General features: G+C 35.0%; 1 long non-coding RNA gene across 1 annotated transcript; it reads left to right on the top strand.

The window, feature by feature from the left end:
- LOC132728752 (uncharacterized) lies at positions 1 to 7,039 on the top strand. The gene is made up of 3 exons (XR_009625523.1): positions 1 to 34; positions 237 to 443; positions 6,948 to 7,039. It is a non-coding gene; the product is annotated as an uncharacterized LOC132728752 (long non-coding RNA).
- Positions 7,040 to 12,458: the final 5,419 nt, after the last annotated feature.

The raw sequence follows: 12,458 nt of genomic DNA on the forward strand, positions 1-12,458 counted from the left end.
ACAACAACTCCAGTTGTCCCAGTTCCAGTTGAAGGTAGGTTATAATTTACCTTTTGGATTGATTTATAGCAAAAAGCACAAATCATGCAGTTCATACAGTTCAATAATTTGTCAGCTTTTATGTTTAAAGAAATAACTTGTTGTATTCATTATGAATTGTTTTGAACCATTATCTAGTACCATACTAAGTCAATTTTTGTTTTCCTCTCTAAATATCATTGCATGTTTTTCTTTAGGTTGTAAAGAAGACTGTGATGAGTACAGCATATGTAAAAATGGGACATGTGTGTGTATTGATAGTTGTCCACCTGTTTTCAAACCAGTTTGTGGATATGATTCAAAGTCTGAAGAATACATGACTTTTTCAACAGAATGTGACCTTTTGAAAAACTTTTGTAAGGATAGGAAATTCCATTTAAAACATCATGGAAACTGTGAAGAAGGTAAGATAGGTAAATGTAAGGAAATCTTCAGAATCTGCCAAATGCCTTTAATGTATACTGTGTTTTTTTGGTCCAGCCGTTTATTCTGTATCTACTTATTCCTGTTATCATTGTATCTTGCTGGCATATTTTGTTAGCTTTTAACTGGCTATTCTTTAGCTCACCTGTCACAAAGTGACGTGGTGAGATTTTGTGATCGCTTTTCATCTGGTGTACATCCGTAAACTTTTACTTTAAACGACATCTCCTTATAAACCGCTAAGCCAATTTCATCTAAACTTCACAGGAATGTTTCTTTGGCAGTCAACTTTAAAAATTGTTCAAAGAATTTAATTCCATGCAGAACTCTGGTTGCCATGGCAACCGAAAGAAAATAAAACTTAAAGAATCTTCTTTTAAAAAAACCCAAAGACCTAGAGCTTAGATTTTAAGCATGAAACATCTTCTAGTGGGTGTCTACCAACTTTGTTCAAATAAAAGCCATTCGGTTAAAATTGGCCCCATTGATTTTACTTATATGGGTATAATAAAAAATTTAAAAATCTTCTTTGAAAAAAAAACCCCAAAGAGCTAGAGTTTAGATACTAAGCATGAAACATCTTCTAACAAGTTTGTTCAAATAAAAGCCCTGGATCAAAATTGGTTCAGGGGGGGGGGGGGGGAAGGGGGAGGGAGGGTTTATTGTTAAAAAAAAAACCCCAAAGAGCTGGAGCTTAAATATTTATCATGAAACATCTCCTAGTGAGTGTCTACCAAGTTTCCAAGTTTGTTCAAATAAAAGCCCTTGGGTTGAAATTGGCCCCGTCCTGAGGGCCTATATACATTTGAGCGATTTCAGGGCCCTCATGGCCCTCTTCTTTGTACCTTGTGACAAGCATGGGCAGGTTTAATAGTAAGCTTGTGCAAGCATGGCAAATAATAATAATAATAATAATAATAAAGACTTTATTTAAAGAGGCAACATAGTTAGGCAAGCCCAGTCTTCCCTATGAGCCTCTATCAAAAATGTACATATATACAGTTACAAACAAAGATTTATATAAACAAAGAAAGAAAACTTAATGTATACAAGTTATACAACATAAAAAAGTAGAGTAATTGAAAAATGCAATAACAAAAAAACTGCTGGCTTGTATTTGTTGCAACTTAACTTGTGCAAATACAAACCATGAACCATGAAATCAGATCTTTTATTTTGTATACATAAATCAAGTATTGTTATTGTTATGCCCCCACAATGTGGGAGCATATAGCGTTGCACTTGTCCGTCCGTCCGTCCCGAAATCTTGTGAACGCAACTCCTCTTAAACCGGATGGCAGATTTTGCTTAAACTTACAGGGATGAACAACCTTAATGTGTAGATGGTAGTATAGGAAGGAATTTTCGCTGCGACCAAATTTAAAAGAATTATGGCCCTTTGTTGATTTTTTCACTAGATACTATGTAGAAATTTTGTGAACGCAACTTTTCTTAAACCGGATGGCAGATTTTGCTTAAACTTACAGGGTTGAACAACCTTAATGTGTAGATGGTAGTAAAGGAAGGAATTTTTGCTGCGACCAAATTTAACAGAATTATGGCCCTTTGTTGATTTTTTCACTATATACTATGTAGAAATTTTGTGAACGCAACTCCTCTTAAACCGGATGGCAGATTTTGCTTAAACTTCAAGGGATGAACAACCTTAATGTGTAGATGGTAGTAAAGGAAGGAATTTTTGCTGCGACCAAATTTAACAGAATTATGGCCCTTTGTTGATTTTTTCACTATATACTATGTAGAAATTTTGTGAACGCAACTCCTCTTAAACCTGATGGCAGATTTTGCTTAAACTTACAGGGATGAACAACCTTAATGTGTAGATGGTAGTAAAGGAAGGAATTTTGCTGTGACCAAATTTTACAGAATTATGGCCCTTTGTTGATTTTTTCACTATATACTATGTAGAAATTTTGTGAACGCAACTCCTCATAAACTGGATGGCAGATTTTGCTTAAACTTCCAGGGATTAACAACCTTAATGTGTAGATGGTAGTAAAGGAAGGAATTTTTGCTATGACCAAATTTAACAGAATAATGGCCCTTCGTTGATTTTTAGTTTTCAACTTGTGGCACATGTAGTCCAAAAAATATTTGACCTAGAGTCATAAGATTGACAGAACAGTGGCGTGTGGGGGCATCCGTGTCCTATGGACACATTTCTAGTTTTTATATAGAATTGACAATAAATAGTTTAAGTCAAGATTTTCAATAATATATTAAAGAAAAACAGGTTATAAAAGTAAATATTTTATAAGAATTGCTAGAAAAAAGAAGAAAATTTGAACAAATTAAGATAATTATAGTAAAAAATCTAACCATAATCCATTCATCAGTTAGAATGGGTTATTATAATTTATTTCCATTTACAACACACAGTGAATTACACACTCAATGTCCAATTATTAACTGTCAAGTTTACATTTCAAGAATATTTTTCCTCTGTACATCAGTTTAGTTAAATAATTTCACAAAATCGCCATTGACTTAACAGTCCCACATTGTTATATGTTTAAACATAGATTAGATTTAAACATAATCTTACACTTTTTTATACACCATTGAGACAATTTTATTATATACTTATAAATGAAATATTGAGAAATATTGATGAAAGAAAATGTGTATTTTCATTTTCCGTATTTTCACTGTAAAATTTTATTTTTCACTGCAGTGAAACATATTTTCCGTATTTTCACTGGTGTCTTGCGGGACTACTTTCTTTTAAATTCTGCCAGTACACAAAATTAAAGGGAAAGTCTTTCAAATTTTATTGCAAAAAAAGAGAAATATGTATATAATAAACAGAAAATTCAAGTTTTTTCTATAAATACATGATTTATTTTCATCTTGTGGCATGAAAATTATCATATTTCACTCGTGGCTACCGCCACTCATGAAATATTTATTTTCATACCACTCGATGAAAATAAATCATGTATTTATAGAAAAAACTTGAATATCCTCTATGTATATAGTCGCCGTCTTTCCGTCCGTCCGTCCGCTTTTCTTGTCCGGGACATAACGTTGAAACAACAAGAGGTATCAACATGAAACTTTGTAGGTAGATAGATCTCATTGAGTAGGTGTGCAGTGCACAAGAACCGTAACTCTGCCTTGCCTAACTTTTGAATTATTCCCCTTTGTTTATTTTTACACTTTGAACTTTGTCCGGGACATAACTCTTTAACTATAAGACGTATCAACATGAAACTTTGTAGGTAGATAGATCTCATTAAGTAGGTGTGCAGTGCACAAGAACCGTAACTCTGCCTTGCCTAATTTTTGAATTATTCCCCTTTGTTTATTTTTACACTTTGAACTTTGTCCGGGACATAACTCTAAAAGTATAAGAGGTATCAACATGAAACTTTGTAGGTAGATAGATCTCATTAAGTAGGTTTGCAGTGAACGCAACTCCTCTTAAACCGGATGGCAGATTTTGCTTAAACTTACAGGGATGAACAACCTTAATGTGTAGATGGTAGTATAGGAAGGAATTTTCGCTGCGACCAAATTTAAAAGAATTATGGCCCTTTGTTGATTTTTTCACTAGATACTATGTAGAAATTTTGTGAACGCAACTTTTCTTAAACCGGATGGCAGATTTTGCTTAAACTTACAGGGTTGAACAACCTTAATGTGTAGATGGTAGTTAAGGAAGGAATTTTTGCTGCGACCAAATTTAACAGAATTATGGCCCTTTGTTGATTTTTTCACTATATACTATGTAGAAATTTTGTGAACGCAACTCCTCTTAAACCGGATGGCAGATTTTGCTTAAACTTACAGGGATGAACAACCTTAATGTGTAGATGGTAGTAAAGGAAGGAATTTTTGCTGCGACCAAATTTAACAGAATTATGGCCCTTTGTTGATTTTTTCACTATATACTATGTAGAAATTTTGTGAACGCAACTCCTCTTAAACCTGATGGCAGATTTTGCTTAAACTTACAGGGATGAACAACCTTAAGGTGTAGATGGTAGTAAAGGAAGGAATTTTTGCTGCGACCAAATTTTACAGAATTATGGCCCTTTGTTGATTTTTTCACTATATACTATGTAGAAATTTTGTGAACGCAACCCCTCTTAAACTGGATGGCAGATTTTGCTTAAACTTCAAGGGATTAACAACCTTAATGTGTAGATGGTAGTAAAGGAAGGAATTTTTGCTATGACCAAATTTAACAGAATAATGGCCCTTCGTTGATTTTTAGTTTTCAACTTGTGGCACATGTAGTCCAAAAAATATTTGACCTAGAGTCATAAGATTGACAGAACAGTGGCGTGTGGGGGCATCCGTGTCCTATGGACACATTTCTAGTTTTTATATAGAATTGACAATAAATAGTTTAAGTCAAGATTTTCAATAATATATTAAAGAAAAACAGGTTATAAAAGTAAATATTTTATAAGAATTGCTAGAAAAAAGAAGAAAATTTGAACAAATTAAGATAATTATAGTAAAAAATCTAACCATAATCCATTCATCAGTTAGAATGGGTTATTACTAGTAATTGATTCCCATTTACAACACAGTGAATTACACACTCAATGTCCAATTATTAACTGTCAAGTTTACATTTCAAGAATATTTTTCCTCTGTACATCAGTTTAGTTAAATAATTTCACAAAATCGCCATTGACTTAACAGTCCCACATTGTTATATGTTTAAACATAGATTAGATTTAAACATAATCTTACACTTTTTTATACACCATTGAGACAATTTTATTATATACTTATAAATGAAATATTGAGAAATATTGATGAAAGAAAATGTGTATTTTCATTTTCCGTATTTTCACTGTAAAAATTTATTTTTCACTGCAGTGAAACATATTTTCCGTATTTTCACTGGTGCCTTGCCGGATTTCTATCTTTAAAATTCTGCCAGTACACAACAATGTAAGGGAAAGTCTTTTAAATTGTAATGTTAAAAAAGAGAAATATGTATACATGTGTATAATAAACAGAAAATTCAAGTTTTTTTTTAGAAATACAGAATTTATTTTCATCTTGTGGTATGAAAATTATCATATTTCACTCGTGGTTACCGCCACTCATGAAATATTTCATTATCATACCAATCGATGAAAATAAATCCAGTATTTATGAAAAACTTGAATATCCTCTATGTATATAGTCGCCGTCTTTCCGTCCGTCCGTCCGCTTTTCTTGTCCGGGACATAACGTTGAAACAACAAGAGGTATCAACATGAAACTTTGTAGGTAGATAGATCTCATTGAGTAGGTGTGCAGTGCACAAGAACCGTAACTCTGCCTTGCCTAACTTTTGAATTATTCCCCTTTGTTTATTTTTACACTTTGAACTTTGTCCGGGACATAACTCTAAAAGTATAAGAGGTATCAACATGAAACTTTGTAGGTAGATAGATCTCATTAAGTAGGTTTGCAGTGCACAAGAACCGTAACTCTGCCTTGCCTAATTTTTTAATTATCCCCCTTTGTTTATTTTACACTTTGAACTTTGTCCGGGACATAACTCTAAAAGTATAAGACGTATCAACATGAAATTTTGTAGGTAGAAAGATCTCATTAAGTGGGTTTGCGGTGCACAAGAACTGTAACACTGTCTTGCCTACTTTTGGAGTTATTGCCCTTTGTTCATTTTGACACTTTGAACTTTGTCCGGAACATTACTCTAAAATTATAAGAGATATCAACATGAAACTTTGTAGATAGATAGGTCTCATTGGGTGGAAGTGTAGTGTTTGAGAATCATTACTCTGCCTTGCCTTATTTTGAAGTTATTGCCCTTTGTTTATTTTTACTTTTTGACTTTTGTCCGGGACATTACTTTAAAACTATTAGAGATATCAACATGAAACTTTGTAGGTAGCTAGATATAATTGGATAGAACTGCAATGCTTAAGAACCTAAACAAAGCCTGGTCTAATTTTGGAGTTATTGCCCTTTGTTCATTTTTACACTTTGAATTTTACCCGGGACATAACTCTGATATCATCAGGAAACTTTATAGATAGATAGATCTCATTGAAAAGAAGTGCAGTGCAAAAAAAACATAACTCCGCTTTGCCTAATTTTGGAGTTTTTGCCCTTTGTTCATTTTTTTTATACTTTCCTGTGTCCAGAACCTTCTCGGGGAGCATCACCCGGTTCAACCGGTTCTTGTTTTGGGGGGTTTTACGTCACATCGACACAGTATAGGTCAAATCGTGACGTTCCAGCTTTACTGGTGGTGGAATACCTCAGGTGTCCATTTTTGCATTATTTCAGGCCTAAACACGTACCTGAGTAGAACCACCGAAGTTCTGTAAGCTAGCTGGATAGCTTTGTCACATGAAAGAATTCAAAGTCCCTGTCGGGATTCGACCCCACAGCTGAAAGGGGCAAGTGGTTTGAAGTCAACGACCTTAACCACTCGGCCACAGACGCCCCTTCTCTTGTTTTCTAAAATTTGTGTCATCATTTTTCAGAACCAGAAAAAAAATGGATCACACCTGTTGCTGTTGCTGTCGTCATTGGCTTTATTATCATCTGTTTTGTGGCATACTGTATTCATAAAAAAACTGGTAAGTATTTCATCATTTTTAGCTCGACTATTCGATAAGAATAAGTAGAGCTATTGCAGTCACCCGAGCGTCGGCGTCGGCGTCGGCGCAACCACTTATGTTAAAGTTTTTGTAATAGTTCAAATATTTTCAAAGTCCATTGACATATGGCTTTGAAACTTTGCACACTTGTTCACCATCATGACCCCAACCTGTAGACAGGAGGAGGTAACTCTATCAAGCATTTTGACAGAATTATGCCCCTTTTTCGACTTAGAATTTACGTTAAAGTTTTTGTAATAGTTCAAATATTTTCAAAGTCCATTGACATATGGCTTTGAAACTTTGCACACTTGTTCACCATCATGACCCCAACCTGTAGACAGGAGGAGGTAACTCTATCAAGTATTTTGACAGAATTATGCCCCTTTTTCGACTTAGAATTTACGTTAAAGTTTTTGTAATAGTTCAAATATTTTCAAAGTCCATTGACATATGGCTTTGAAACTTTGCACACTTGTTCACCATCATGACCCCAACCTGTAGACAGGAGGAGGTAACTCTATCAAGCATTTTGACAGAATTATGCCCCTTTTTCGACTTAGAATTTACGTTAAAGTTTTTGTAATAGTTCAAATATTTTCAAAGTCCATTGACATATGGCTTTGAAACTTTGCACACTTGTTCACCATCATGACCCCAACCTGTAGACAGGAGGAGGTAACTCTATCAAGCATTTTGACAGAATTATGCCCCTTTTTCGACTTATAATTTACGTTAAAGTTTTTGTAATAGTTCAAATATTTTCAAAGTCCATTGACATATGGCTTTGAAACTTTGCACACTTGTTCAACATCATGACCCCAACCTGTAAACAGGAGGAGGTAACTCTATCAAGCATTTTGACAGAATTATGCCCCTTTTTCGACTTAGAATTTACGTTAAAGTTTTTGTAATAGTTCAAATATTTTCAAAGTCCATTGACATATGGCTTTGAAACTTTGCACACTTGTTCACCATCATGACCCCAACCTGTAAACAGGAGGAGGTAACTGTATCAGGCATTTTTTTTACTATCAAGCACTAAGAATAGTCGAGCATGCTGTCCTACCGACAGCTCTTGTTAGCTCACCTGTCACAAAGTGACATGGTGAGCTTTTGTGATCGTTTTTGTCCGGCGTCCATCCATCCGCCCATAAACTTTTGCTTTAATTGACATCTCCTCATAAACCGCTAAGCCAATTTCATCCAAACTTCACAGGAATATTCCTTTGCCAACTTTAAAAATTGTTCAAAGAATTTAATTCCAAGCAGAACTCTGGTTGCCATGGGAAATCTTCTTTTAAAAACCCCAAAGGGCTAGAGCTAAGATATTTAGCATTGAAACATCTCATAATGGGTGTCTATCAAGTTTGTTCAAATAAGGGCCCTTGGGTCAAAATTGGCCCTGCCCTTGGTGTCATTGATTTTCCTTTTATGTGTATAGTAAAAACTTAAAAAATCTTCTTATAAAAACCCCAAATAGCTATAGCTTAGATATTTATCATGAAACATGATTTGTCAGGCACAACATTTGGGTTGCTACCTTGAAGGTCAAGGTCACAGCATGACCTTGCAGCAAAATAGTGTCCGGTCCATAACTTCGTTATTTGAAGTCGGATTTTAAAACTATTTCACAGAAATGATCATTATATTGAGACGATGTGTCGCGCGCAACATTTAGGGGGCTACATTGAAGGTCAAGGTCACAGCATGACCTTGCAGGAAAATCGTGTACGGGCCATAACTTTGTTATTTGAAGTCAGATTTTACAACTATTTCACAGAAATGATTACCATATTGAGACATTGTGTCGCACGCAACATTTGGGTTGTCTTTGTCTTGTCACTACAAGAGGTATTCCTTCCTGTGTCCAAAACCTATTCGGGGAGCATCACCCGGTTCAATCGGCTCTTGTTAGCTCATCTGAGCACAAAGTGGCATGAAAAATTGTGTATTGGACCTCTAATTTAAGTCCTGGGGGCAAAATCGGGGGTCAATGATTTTCATTATGTATATAAAGTAAAAACTTAAAAAATCTTATTGTTGAAAGATACAAGACTTAGAGCTTTGATATTTGGTAAATGATATCAACTATTGGACCACTAACAAAGTTGTTCAAAGTTTGCCCCTATTGTCAAGGCCCAAGCCCGGGGGCCATAGGTTTCTAAATATTGAAAACCTGATCAACACTTAAAGGGATACTGTTTCAGTCCAGATATCCTGGAAATTGGTCAGAAAGGTTGTTTTGCCGATTTCTAAAGCAGTTTGAATATGGGTCATCTGGGTAAAAAAGTAGGTCCAAATATGGAAAACCATACGTTATCATATAAAAAGTATTTATACCCCCGCACAACAAAGTTGTAAGGGGGGTATACTGGAATCAGCTTGTCCGTCCGGCTGTCCGTCCGTCCTGCTGTCCGTCGGTTTTTTCTTGTCCGCCCAATAACTTAAGATTCCTTTGACCCACAGTCTTCATATTTGGCATGGAGGTAAGTCATGATTAGTAGATGACCCCTATTGATTTTGAGGTCACTAGGTCAAAGGTCAAGGTCACAGGAACCTTGACTTCAAAAAGCTTGTCCGCCCAATAACTTAAGATTCCTTTGACCCACAGTCTTCATATTTGGCATGGAGGTGAGTCATGATTAGTAGATGACCCCTATTGATTTTGAGGTCACTAGGTCAAAGGTCAAGGTCACAGGGGCCTTGATTTCAAAAAGCTTCTCCGCCCAATAACTTAAGATTCCTTTGACCCACAGTCTTCATATTTGGCATGGAGGTTAGTCATGATTAGTAGATGACCCCTATTGACTTTGAGGTCACCAGGTCAAATGTCAAGGTCACAGGGGCCCTTGACTTCAAAAAGCTTGTCCGCCCTATAACTTAAGATTCCTTTGACCCACAGTCTTCATATTTGGCATGGAGGTTAGTCACGATTAGTAGATGACCCCTTTTGACTTTTAGGTCAAAGGTCAAGGTCACAGGGGCCTTGACTTCAAAAAGCTTGTCCGCCCAATAACTTAAGATTCCTTTTACCCACAGTCATTAAATTTGGCATGGAGGTTAGTCATGATTAGTAGATGACCCCTAATGATTTTGAGGTGACAAGGTCAAAGGTCAAGGTCACAGGGACTTTGACTTCAAAATGTTTGTCTGCCCAATAACTTTAGATTCCTTTGACCCACAGTCTTCATATTTGGCATGGATGTTGATCATGATTAGTAGATGACCCCTTTTGATTTTGAGGTCACTGGATCAAAGGTCAAGGTCATAGGGACTTTGACTTCAAAAAGTTTGTCCACCCATTAACTTAAGATTCCTTTGACCCACAGTCTTCATATTTGGCATGGATGTTGATCGTGACTATAAGGTGACCCCTATTGATTTTGAGGTCACTGGGTCAAAGGTCAAGGTCAGAGGAACCTTGACAAAAAAAAGCTTTTCTTCTCAATTGCTAAAGAATGTCCTGTCCACAATGTATAGATTTGACATTTTCACATTTGAAGCATGTAGAATACATAACTTAGCAATGCACTGGCTTAGTAACCTCAGATTTGGTAGGGAGGTTGTCCTTGAGCTCTAAATGGCTACTGTTGATTCTGACAAAGTGGTATGCGGGGGTATTCACGCCATGATAGTGGCAGTTCTAGTTTTCTTTGGAAAATTATTTTTGAGATCACAAACTCGGTATCCATCTGTCCAGCATCTGTCCATCTGTAAACTTTTACTTTAAACGACATTGCCTCATAAACCCCTAAGCTAATTTCTTCCAATCTTCATGGGAATGTTTTTTTGGTGGTCATCTTTGAAAATTGTTCAAAGAATTTAGTTCCATGTAGAACTTTGGTTGCAATGGCAACCAAGAAGAAAAAACTAAAAAATCTTATTTTAAAAAAACTCAAAGAGCTAGAGATCAAATATTAAGCATGAAACATCTTCTAGTGAAGCTAGAGCTTAGATATTTAGCATAAAATATCTTCTAGTGGGTGTTACCAAGTTTGTTGAAATAAAAGCCCTGGAATCAAAATTGACCCCACCACAGGGATCATTGATTTTCTTTATATGTATAAAGTAAAAACCAAAAAAAAATCCTCTTAAAAAGCCAGAGAGCTAGAGATATTTAGCATGAAACAATTTCTAGTGGTCGTTACCAAGTTAAAAATGTTGAAATAAAAGCCCTGGGGTTGAAATTGGCTCTGGCTTCGGAGGGGTTGGGGGGTCATTAATTTTCCTTATAACTTCTTCAGACTATAGCTTAGATATTTTTTATGAAACATTGTCTCTCAATATATCAGAAAATATATATATGAATAAAAAGTGTATGTCTAAATATGGTTTATTACAAGCAGATTTACAAATAACTCCAATATATATAGCATGAAAATTTCAATCAAATTGAACAGAAGCCTTTGAACTCTTTTATCTATTATACTGTCTTCACTCTTGTGGACTTCTACAAAGATTGTTCAAATTATGCTCTTGGGTCAAAATTGGGTCTGCCCCGGGGAAACATAGATTTTCCTTATATGTAAAAAATTCTACTCTTAATCTACAAGAGCTAAAGCTTAGTTTCCATAGCAGTCAGTGACTTCAAAGTAGCCATTGACTTTTCAGAGCAAACTGTAAATTTCAATAGCAACCAGTGAGTGCCATAGCAAAACATTAACTTTCCATAGCAACCAGTGAATCTACCATTGAATTTCATAGCATTTTATTTTGTATAGCAACCAGCGACATCTTATGAAACTTTGTGGTATCAGATTAAGATTTATATTTTATATCTTTCATTTATAGTTTACAATATTACTTGTTCCTTTTCATGGAGAGTACTTATATTCAGGTGAGCAATAATAGGGCTATCATGGCCCTCTTATTTTATTGTGTATGCCCCTGGGCAAATATAGTCAATAAACTGTCTGTATTAGGTTAATCAGAAAGAATTTCTCATGGAAAAATGAACACCCTGATCATAATTTGCCACCCATCAGAGGCATAAGAATACTTGTTAACCAGTTTTTCTCATAAACATATTTCATTCATTTCGATAAACTATACAGAATCTATTCTATTCAATTCTGTTTATATTTGAAGTTGAAAAGATTTTGTTTTCATTATAGGTCTTGGAAAGAAATGTATAGGAAAATTCTGTCCAATTCGTAAGTTGTGAAATCTTTGCTATTTATTTGGTGTCAGTGTTCCCATTCACATACTACATGACTATTTGTATTTTTTTAAATGATAAATTTTAAGGTTTATGTCAGAAAATATTATTCCTATGCTTTTTGTGTGTTTTCAGAAATAGGTAATGCTTAATTGAAAAGATAGTATCTATGAAAAATAACTGTAACTGTATTTTGAAGTTTAATACAGCTATGAAAATGTCTAAATTTTTAT

The sequence above is a fragment of the Ruditapes philippinarum genome, unplaced genomic scaffold, assembly GCF_026571515.1.
Source record: "Ruditapes philippinarum isolate M1 unplaced genomic scaffold, ASM2657151v2 ctg9414_1_1_1_1, whole genome shotgun sequence".
NCBI classification, from domain to species: Eukaryota; Metazoa; Mollusca; class Bivalvia; order Venerida; family Veneridae; genus Ruditapes; species Ruditapes philippinarum.